The sequence below is a fragment of the Hyaena hyaena genome, unplaced genomic scaffold (genome assembly GCF_003009895.1).
Source record: "Hyaena hyaena isolate Hyena2069 unplaced genomic scaffold, ASM300989v1 scaffold_107, whole genome shotgun sequence".
Taxonomy (NCBI): Eukaryota; Metazoa; Chordata; class Mammalia; order Carnivora; family Hyaenidae; genus Hyaena; species Hyaena hyaena.
In genome coordinates this window covers 3,577,375-3,587,273 of record NW_024080739.1, presented here as the reverse complement: position 1 = coordinate 3,587,273, position 9,899 = coordinate 3,577,375, and the positions used below count along the sequence as shown (strand labels likewise).

The following is a 9,899-nucleotide window of genomic DNA, read 5'->3' as shown; positions in this document are numbered from 1 at the left end:
GACAGGAGTAAATTCAGTGTAGGAACTGGATTCCAGACTTCCAGTACATGCTATTTCCTGAAATCCCCACTGCCTATCCTGACCAAATTTGCTCCAGGGAGACCTTGGATGTAATTGAGCAGCCTGTGGAAGTCACAAGCAAGATGCCACTAATAGCAAGTACTCTGTCTAGGTATTTATGGATAAACCTCCAACTCTTGCCAATTTTCAGTTGGTGTTTCCTTCCTTTAGCCTTCCATGCAATAAGGCTCATGTTGCAGATACAATACAGGGCTAATTCATGTGCTTTGATCCATCGTGATTATAAACTGCTGTGAAAAAGAAAGCAAGTTCGATTAGTGGATACTTGCCACATCTAAGAAGGTATCAAAATGTATAGTCTGAGAAAGTAGCCACTGTCATATTCATGAGAGGCTAAATGTTATAAAAAACACCAAACAGACACAAAATAAACCAAACAATTCCCAAACCAATGGCTTAATACAATAAAAATTAGGTTTTCATGGTCTAAAGCAAGTTGGCGGGATGGAAAGGATTGGTGGTGGGAGTAGGCTCTACCGTATGCAATCACTGAGGGTGTTGTGTACCTTTGCACTTAGCAAGTAGGCCAGAAAAGAGAAAGTGTGATGCTTGTGGGAGATTTTCAAGGGTCAGGCCTCAAAATGATTCCTCTCCTTTTGCTTCTCCTTTTGCTATCCAGAGCTCAATTCTATGATCAAAATTAATTGCAAGTTAGGATGGGGAATGTGGTGTCTAGATGGGTGCCCAGGAGGAAGAAGTGTTGGTGAACAACTTTCTAGTGTCTGCAACAGCCACCAAACTCCCTCCCCATCACGATTCCTAGGCAGATGGACACATGAAGAGAACTGGCCTGAATGAGGGGACATGCAAAACTTGGCCATAATATTAACAAAAGAAACAAACAACAAATCAGCCCAATACTTCTTTTTCATTTGAACATGAGGTACTGAACATCTGAAGCAGGGGAGGAGAAATATGTATCTGTTTTAAATGTGAATTGCTTTTTTTTTTTTTTAATGTTTTATTTATTTCTAGGAGAGAGAGAGAGACAGCGTGAGCAGGGGAGGGTCAGAGAGAGAGGGAGTCACAGACTGAAACAGGCTCCAGGCTCCGAGCTGGCAGTCAGCACAGAGCCCGACGCGGGGCTCGAACCCACGAACCGCAAGATCATGACCCAAGCGAAAGTCGGACGCTTAACCGACTAAGCCACCCAGGCGCCCCAAATGTGAATTGCTTTTTATCCATCAAGTCCTTTCCAAGGTATTTATCTGAAGTAAGTAAGTGGAAAATACACAAGGATATATGTAAAAGGATACTCATTAGAGCATTGCTGGATGGGAAAGTAGTAGATTGTAACATACCAATAACGAATTGATTAGGTAAATTATAGTGATTTTATACAATATAGTACTCTGAGACCTTTAAACACAATAAAATATTTCCACATATACTATCATTTCTCTAACAGCAAGTTGCAGAATCAGATACAGTTAAGTCCTATACCTTCTCAGGGCCACTGTGAGCTACAGCCACCATGATGAAGGCCATAAAATGGAGTTGAACAAAGCAGCAGCTGTGGCAATATCTAGACCACTATCTATGTTTCCTGCTCTATTTCTTTGTAACTCCTCCTGTTTGTATCCAGAAGAGAGTGGTGTAGTAACGTGGGGAACAAATAGGGTCCCATCTCTTATATTTTACCCAATTCACTGCTCAAGTTCCCACATATCTTAACTGTAGAAAATTCACAGTCTCTGTTAAAAGGCTCTTCAATACCTCTGAATAATCCAAGGAAATTGGGAGCATGTTGGGGTATGTGGAAAAGGAATGGGTCAGCGTGGCTTCCACTTCCAGGGGGAAGTCACCACAGTACACTGCCTCGCACAAGAGTTACTGAAAACAGCTGCACACAGCGTGAGAGACAGTGTTGACCTCTCATCTGGGATCCTGCGCGGGCCAGAACTATGAATGCCTGGAACTGTGCACTCTTTTCTCACAGGGGAATCTCCCTTTGGTGATGAGCTGCTTTTCTGCAAACTCTTGGGAAAAAAAATTTCTATAAATTTGCATTAATTGTCCCTTGAGAGAGAGACTTTACTTACCAATTCTGAGTGAGGTTTTCCTCAATGATTTCCAACCATTTTGTCCTCCTAAAGAAGGCTTCCAGGGATTTTAAATCATGCCCACACACACCTTTTCCGGAACTGTGGAAGAAAGAAATCCCATAAATGATGAGGGATCATGGTTTCACTCACAGTAGAAAGTAAGTGGGCAATGGAGCACCTGAGTGGCTCAGTCGGTTAAGCGTCTGACTTTGACTCAGGTCATGATCTTACGGTTCGTGGGTTCGAGCCCCACCTCAGGCTCTGGGCTGACAGCCAGCACAGAGCCTGAAGCCTGTTTTGGATTCTGTGTCTCCCTCTCTCTCTGACCCTCCCCTGTTCATGCTGTCTCTCTCTCTCAGAAATAAATAAAACATTAAAAAATTTAAAAAAAGTAAGTGGGCAAAAATCTCATAGATGTAAAATGTGTTTATATGCACTTATATAAAATATTTTCCATCATATATTTATATATTATGCTATACCTTGTTATATATAAGCTATACTATACAAAATACATATATGAGAGATATCTATAAGGATATTGCCCAAATTCTATCAGTTGTCCATAATAGTGATATTGTTTTGGTCATTTAATGTATCTATTAAATTTTATTTATAAATAAATTTATTTTCCATATATATATTTATTGTAAAACTCCCTCTTCCTTGCATTTCTATGTGCTATGTATTGTCGTCATTTAGCATAGTGTAATTTTATGTGTAAGGATTCCTATTTGAGTAAATCTTCATTTAAATTTGTTTTAGGTCCCTGAGGTGAAAAGTGTTAGGACATAAATTATGAAGAGCTATATGTTCAGGGCTTGCAGTTGAAGCCGGCTGTGCATCTGAGAGGCTCTGGGGGAAATGGAGCTGGTTACTTTATTCTCAAAGCAATCATAATTTTACGGCCCCTTCTCTTTCTCCATTCACACCTCCATTCATCTGCCACCCTCCTGGTCCTTTCCTTCCAGTCTTTACAGAGAGATGCTAGTAATCAGTTGTGATGTCACATCATGCCTGTGAAATCAGTGCGCCTGCTCAGCATTCCACAAGCTGCATGCAGACCATAACAGGCAGAAACCGGGAGAGGATGTCTCTGTGCGCACATAGCTCCAGAGAAATGGAAGGCGGCCAGAGGTTTGGGTTAGGAATCTGGGGGGCAAAAGTCCACTATTGTTTCACTGTTCTCTATATAATATGATAGTGCTTGTACATGGGAGTCCCTCTATAGTGTATCTGTCAAACTGAATTGACCTGAAATACTTTTTAATAATTATCAATCTATTCCTTGCAGTGGGGTCACTATCTCATGGTTTTCTCTTTCCAAGCCAATTTTCAAAAACATTTCAGGCAAAGAAAATTTAAGTCTGTCTCCATGAATATTTGGCCCTGTTTAATGTATCTTAAGCAACATAAACAAAAGAGTTTCTCCTTGGATCGAGGTTAAAGGAAAAGAGAAAAAGTCAATGCTTTCTTAGTAAGCAGTCTACTCTAAGAGAAGGAGAATCCTATTTGGGGACAGGCTCCAAGTGAGATGGAAAGATGTGCAGATGACTGTGTAAACAGATTGTACTCAAAGACTTATCCCACAGGGGAGAGTTGCCTTCAAAGTACATGACTGTGTTGTCAGAGCCCACCAGAAGCGGTGTGGCTAAGGCAGGGCTCTGATTTCAAACTGCTTCTGTCTGAACATGATGGAAGATTCCTGGGTAGGCTGGCTTCTAACGGAAGGTTTGGGGGATCCTGGGTCCCCCCTTGAGATGGTCTGCAGAGCACCTTGAATACATTTCCCATGATTTCAGTCCAGTTCAATGTGGGCAGTGATAGACTTTCACCTCCCACCATTCCCTGGCTGTGAGCTGCTGCTGACCTCAGCCCCTACTGATTTAGGTTTCCTTTTCCAATCAAAACCAAGCTTTACTTCCTAATACAAAAGTATTTTCGTTGTCAAAAATTTGGAAATAGTATAATTGAAAGGATGGTAAAAAGTACTCATAATCTCACCAAATGCACACAAAGGTGTGAGTGCATGTGTACACACACACACACACACACACACGAAGGATAGGAGGGAAGGAAGGAGAGAGGGAGAGACAAACAGAAGACTACTCCTTGGGATCAGGAACCCTACTTAGATCACTGCTTTGGATAAATTTCTCTTTCTCTTTTTCTTTCCTCATCTGTACACTAAGGGAAGCACTACATGGCCTTTTCTAACCAAAGTTTTGAAGTTATGTTCATCTGAGAGCTTAAAATCTCTAAAAATTTCAATACATACGTCTTAAAAAAAACTTGGAAAAACCCCTGTGGTAGTGTTTCAGAATCAAAATATGTGGTTAAATTAAAGATCCTTCTTACAGAGCTGGGAGAACATTAATAATTTCAATTTTTTAAAAAGTGTGTATATGAAAAAGGACATACAAAATAGAGAGCTTTGACAGGGCTTTGTCATTCTCTTGTTTATGTGCATGTGATGTGATCAAAAGCATCTCCTAGGCGTTTTTCTGCTTCTGATGTAGGATGTTAGTGTTACTGGGTATGACTTTACCAGCTGCGCTTTCTCTATTCTTCTATTTTGAATTCTATGAAACAAGTTCTCCATCTGAATGAGAACAATTCAAGAAAAGCCACAGCCCCCTCTGATTTCTCTCTCGAGGAACATCTCGAGTTTCGATTTCAAACAGAACAGGTACTACAGCTACCTTGATGGCACTGTCTGCTGGTCCTTTCAATGACGACTGTAAGTAAATGGAAGTAAATGTCAAAATGGCAGCTTCTGACAGAGATGAGAAGTGATTCTGCACAGTGGAGAGGCCGCCTTGACATAGAGGAAAGATGCTTGATATCCAAAGGCCTAGATTTCACTGTTGGGTCTGTGAATTCCTAGCTAAGGGGTCAGGGCTAGTCCTTTCACCCTCTTGCTCTGCATCACCTTCTCTGTGAAGCAGGAAATACAGAATGTCCTTGAAAGTGTGCATGAAAGGGCCAGATAAAATAATGAATGAAAATAAAAAAATAATATATCAAAATTTGGGGATTTAAGTTACATCAGGAATTATTATTAGAGAAAACAGATATAAAACTAATGATTGATGTGTGCATCATAAAAATATGATAAAAGATGGAGAAACTGAACATAATTAACAGAAGAAAGGAAAACAGAAGGATGAGAGCAAAACTGATAAAACAGAAATTTGATGAAAGGAGATTATGAGAAGCTGAAGTCAATTCTTTTAAAAGATTAGTAAGATTGATAAGCCTTTAGCTAGTCTGATGAAGCAAAAAGAAAGAAAACACAAATTAACCACATCAGTAATAAATGAGGGGATGACATTTAGATCTTCTAGTCATTAAAAGATTAACAAGGGAATATAACAACTTCACGACAATAAATTTTTCAATGTAAATGAATACACAAAGCCACGTAACTCACAAACTGGCAATAATGACAGGAGCAGAATTAGAAAATATGGACAGTTCTGAATGTGGTTTTAAAAACCACTTTATTTATAATGAAAGTGCTTACTATTGAATTGTCTTAGAATCCGTGTTGAAAATTAATGGACTATGAGTGTATTGGTTTCTCTCTGGACTCTCAATTATATTCCATTGATCTACATGTCTATCCTTGTGCAGTACTATGTTTGATTCCTGTTGCTTGTGTTAAGTTTTGAAATATGAAAGTGTGAGTCTGCTTTACCCTTCTTTTTTCAATTGTCCAGTTACTTGAAACTCCTTGTCATTTCATAGGATTTTTCAATCAGTTTTTATATTTCTGGAAAAATGGCTGTTGGAATTTTGATAAGGACTGCCTTAAATCCATAGATCATTTTGGTAGTATTGACATCTTAACAATATTAAATCATCCTACCTATGAATATAGGTATGTTTTCCATTTATTTAGCTTTTTAATTTCTTTCATCGATGTTTACATGTGTGTGCAGGTGGCTCAGTTGGTGAAGTGTCTGGCTCTTGTTTTTGGCTCATGTCATGTAGGATCGAGCTCCATGTTGGGTTCTGTGCTAAGAGCATAGAGCCTGCTTGGGATTCTCTCTCTCCCTCTTTCTCTCTGCCCCTGCCTTGTTTACATACACTTGTGTGCACGCTATCTCTCTCTCCCCGTCTCTCTCTCTCAAAATAAAACAATAAACTAAATTAAAACTTTATAAATCATTATATGTATTTTTAAATATTTAAGAGTAAAAATTATCTTTTCTATTTACTCATTTCTCAAATATTTACCATTTCTGTTCCTTCTATATTTGTAAAAACCCAAGTTTTCCCCTTTATCTTTCCATGAGCATGAAGAATTTACTTTAGTGTTTCTTGCAGAGTAGATCTATTGACAACACTTCTCTTAATTTTTCTTCATCTGACACTATCTATATTTTGCTTTCATTCCTGGTAGCTGTTTCTGTTGGATATAGAATTCTGTATTGATAGTTCTTTTATTAAAGCACTTGAAAGATGTTTTCCATTATCTTCTCGTTTCTGTGATTTCTGTTCATCAAAGGCATCATTAAATACAATAAATAGGCAGGGCACATGCTGAGAGAAAAAATTCACAAAACTTACTTCTGAAAATGGACTTCTATCCAGGTTATAGAGAGAACTTTAAAAACTTGATAACATAAACACAGTTCAAATAACTTAATAAAATTTGGCGAGAAGTCATGAATACACTCTTGGCAAAGAAATATTACAAATAAATAAGCTCATGAAAAGTGCTCAAGATCATTAGTCATCAATTAACTGTAAATTAAACCCACAATGAGATACCACTTTACACATAGCAGAGTTGCTAAGACTGACAAAACAAAATACTGTGTTGACAAAGGTATAGAATAAAAACTCCTACACTTTGCTGATGGAAGCAAAGTATCTACTTTGTACAACTACTTCCTATCTACTTTGGACAACACTCAGTTTCTTTTAAAGTTAAATATGCATCTTCCCAATGACCCTTCAATTTCACTGATAGGTATTTATCTGAAAGAAATAAAAACATATGGCCCATATAAACTGGAATGGGTATGGATAGTAGCTTTCTTGATAAAAGTCACAAACTAGAAATCAACCAAGTGTTTACAAGAAAGAAAATGATAAAACAATATACTGTATATTGTTAAAATGTAAAACTACTCAGCTATTGATAGGCACAATAACTATATTCTCAAAAATATAATGCTGAAAATGGTTTTGCTCTAATGAAAAGTTGTATATAGTTCATAATTCTATTTGTAAGGAGTTCTAGATGCCACTAAAAAACTGAGGAAAGGGAGTAAACCTCCATATTAGGGTGACTTACATGATTGTATTTGTCACAATTAACTGTATATTTTAGATGTGCACATGTTAATTTAAAGAACACTTAATTTTTATTGTATTAATTTTTTAATCTTTTTAGTAAAAATTTTTAAAATGTTCATTTTATTTTTTAGAGACAGGGAAAGACATAGCATGAGCAAGGGAGGGGCAGAGAGAGAGAGAGAGAGAGAGAGAGAGAGAGAGAGAGAACCTGAAGCAGGCTCCAGGCTCTGAGCTGTCAGTACAGAGCCTGACATGGGGCTTGAACCCATGAACAGTGAGATCACGACCTGAGCCAAAGTCATACACTTCACCCAACTGAGCCACCCAGGTGCCCCAAAGAACATTTAATTTTTAAAATAGGGAATGAGAAAAGTAACCAGAAACTATTAAAAAAAGTTTCAAAAGTTGATGAGCTTTAATTTAGCAATATCTAAAGTTAATGTGAAAGAAGACATGGTCTGAAAGTAAACCTCTCACTTGGAAATCCAAAGTATCTACCTGAGGTTGTCATTCCATCTGCCAACCAAGCTCATTCCATCTGAGCTTGGTTCCTTGAGTCATGGTATGCCCAAGTTCCCCTGACAAACTCTAGTTTAAGCAGACACCATTCTACTTACAGCAGCACCACAATACCAGCTGGAAGACAGCTTCTAGTTTTGGTCTTGTAGCTATAGAAAAAATAGAGGAGATAGAAGAGAAAGCAGTTTCTCTCCAGGATGCCAAGTATATTGATGCAATCTTTTCATTGGCTGCTCAATAAGTGCAGAGTGTAGATACAGAAGAAATGTACCCATTTCTCTAAGAATGAAAAAATTTACAAGCAATAAAATTGTTGGCCATTTTAAGTTTACTTTTAATTCAGGGTCCAAATTGGCTGACTGATACCTACCTGCCTACCTACGTGCCTGCTTATCTACATAATACCTGTACACATATCGCATGTATGTATTACAATCATACATGTTCAAAGAGAATGAGGGACAGAGTGGGTTACAGCCACGGAAATATATAGACAGGCCATTATACATATTATCTCAATTAATAGCCCTTCCACTCCCCCCCTTTTTTTCCTACTCAGTTTCATCACACTACTTACTGTCTATTTCAATATGCCATCTCCCCTAGCCACACCATGGAAAGGGCTCTCCTGAAGGTCACCAATGACATTTCCTTGGCTGTATTCAGTGGATACTTTTTTGTCTCCAGTGATGACAACCTCTTTATTAAACTACCTCAGTGTCTCATAATATTGCTCTTTCTGTTTCTAACTCCTTTTTGGGCTCTTTTCTTCTACCTAACCTTTACATTTTGGCATTGTTCAAGTCTTAGTCTTACACTCTGTGCTATTCTCATTCTATTATCTCTTCGTGAGAAACATCCCTCATTTATCCCTTGATGTCACTTAAGGTTCTATTTTCTTCTGGATCTTTCTTTCAAAGGTCAGACTTGCATATCTACCTTCCTTCTCAAATTTCAATTTGGCTGTCTCACAGATGCCTCATTCTCAATACATTCACAACTGACCCCATAATCTTGGTGCTGACAATCCCTCGCTTTACTCCTCCTTAGCTCCTTAGCTCAATGTCACATCTTCCTAAGCTATCCAAGACACTCCTCTCTTGGTTCACATACTTCATAAATCCCTCTGGCATCATTCCCTCCCAGCCTATTGTGGGTTATCTTCTAATTGGTCATCAATCTGTTTTCTACATAGCAACAAGAGTGATCTTCTTTAAAAGCAATCAGGTCTTGTCATTTCCAATGCCTGAAATGTCTCCCCTCCTCTTGTACTCTAATCCATTTTCAAGTTAATTTCTCACTAATTTGTACTTAATAATCCTTCTCCTTCCTCTTCTTCTTCTTCCATTTCCTCCTCCCTCTTCCTCTTCTCTTCATTTAATGTTTATTTATTTATGTTGAGAGAAAGAGAGAGGGAGAGAGAAAGAATGTGTGGGGAAGGGGCAGAGGGAGAGGGAAAGAGAGAATCCTGACATGGGACTTGATCACACAAATTGTGAGATCATAACCTGTGGCTTTTCTTCTTACAATCATTTTTTTGAAGACTCCACCCTTTCTTCATGCACTTTGCTTATCATAAATTGCTGTGGAATAATTAATTTTGAAATCTTTCCAATTAGAATGCCAGTTTAATGAAGAGAATAAACATGTCTGTTACTTTTGTGTTCTATATATAGTTTTTAGCCCTAGATTTTTTAAATGGTGTGTTCCAGTAAACATTTATTAAATTACTTTCTGTTCCCTCCAGTTAATACCCTCCTCCATTCTCTGCCCTAATTCCCTTCATTGACCCAATCTTCCTAATCTTTTAAGATTCATTTCAGACATTACTCATTCAGAAAGCCTTGCCTGCTGTCACCAGCCACCCCACCTCTGTGCTCCCATGGCTCCTTGTATATTCTTATTTTATAAATGTTATCATACGATTATATAATTTTTGTTTTT

The 9,899-nt window shown here is 38.1% G+C and overlaps 1 non-coding gene across 1 annotated transcript; it reads left to right on the top strand.

The window, feature by feature from the left end:
• Positions 1-2,302: 2,302 nt before the first annotated feature.
• On the top strand, positions 2,303-2,387 carry TRNAQ-UUG. The gene has a single exon. It is a non-coding gene; the product is annotated as a tRNA-Gln (tRNA).
• Positions 2,388-9,899: the final 7,512 nt, after the last annotated feature.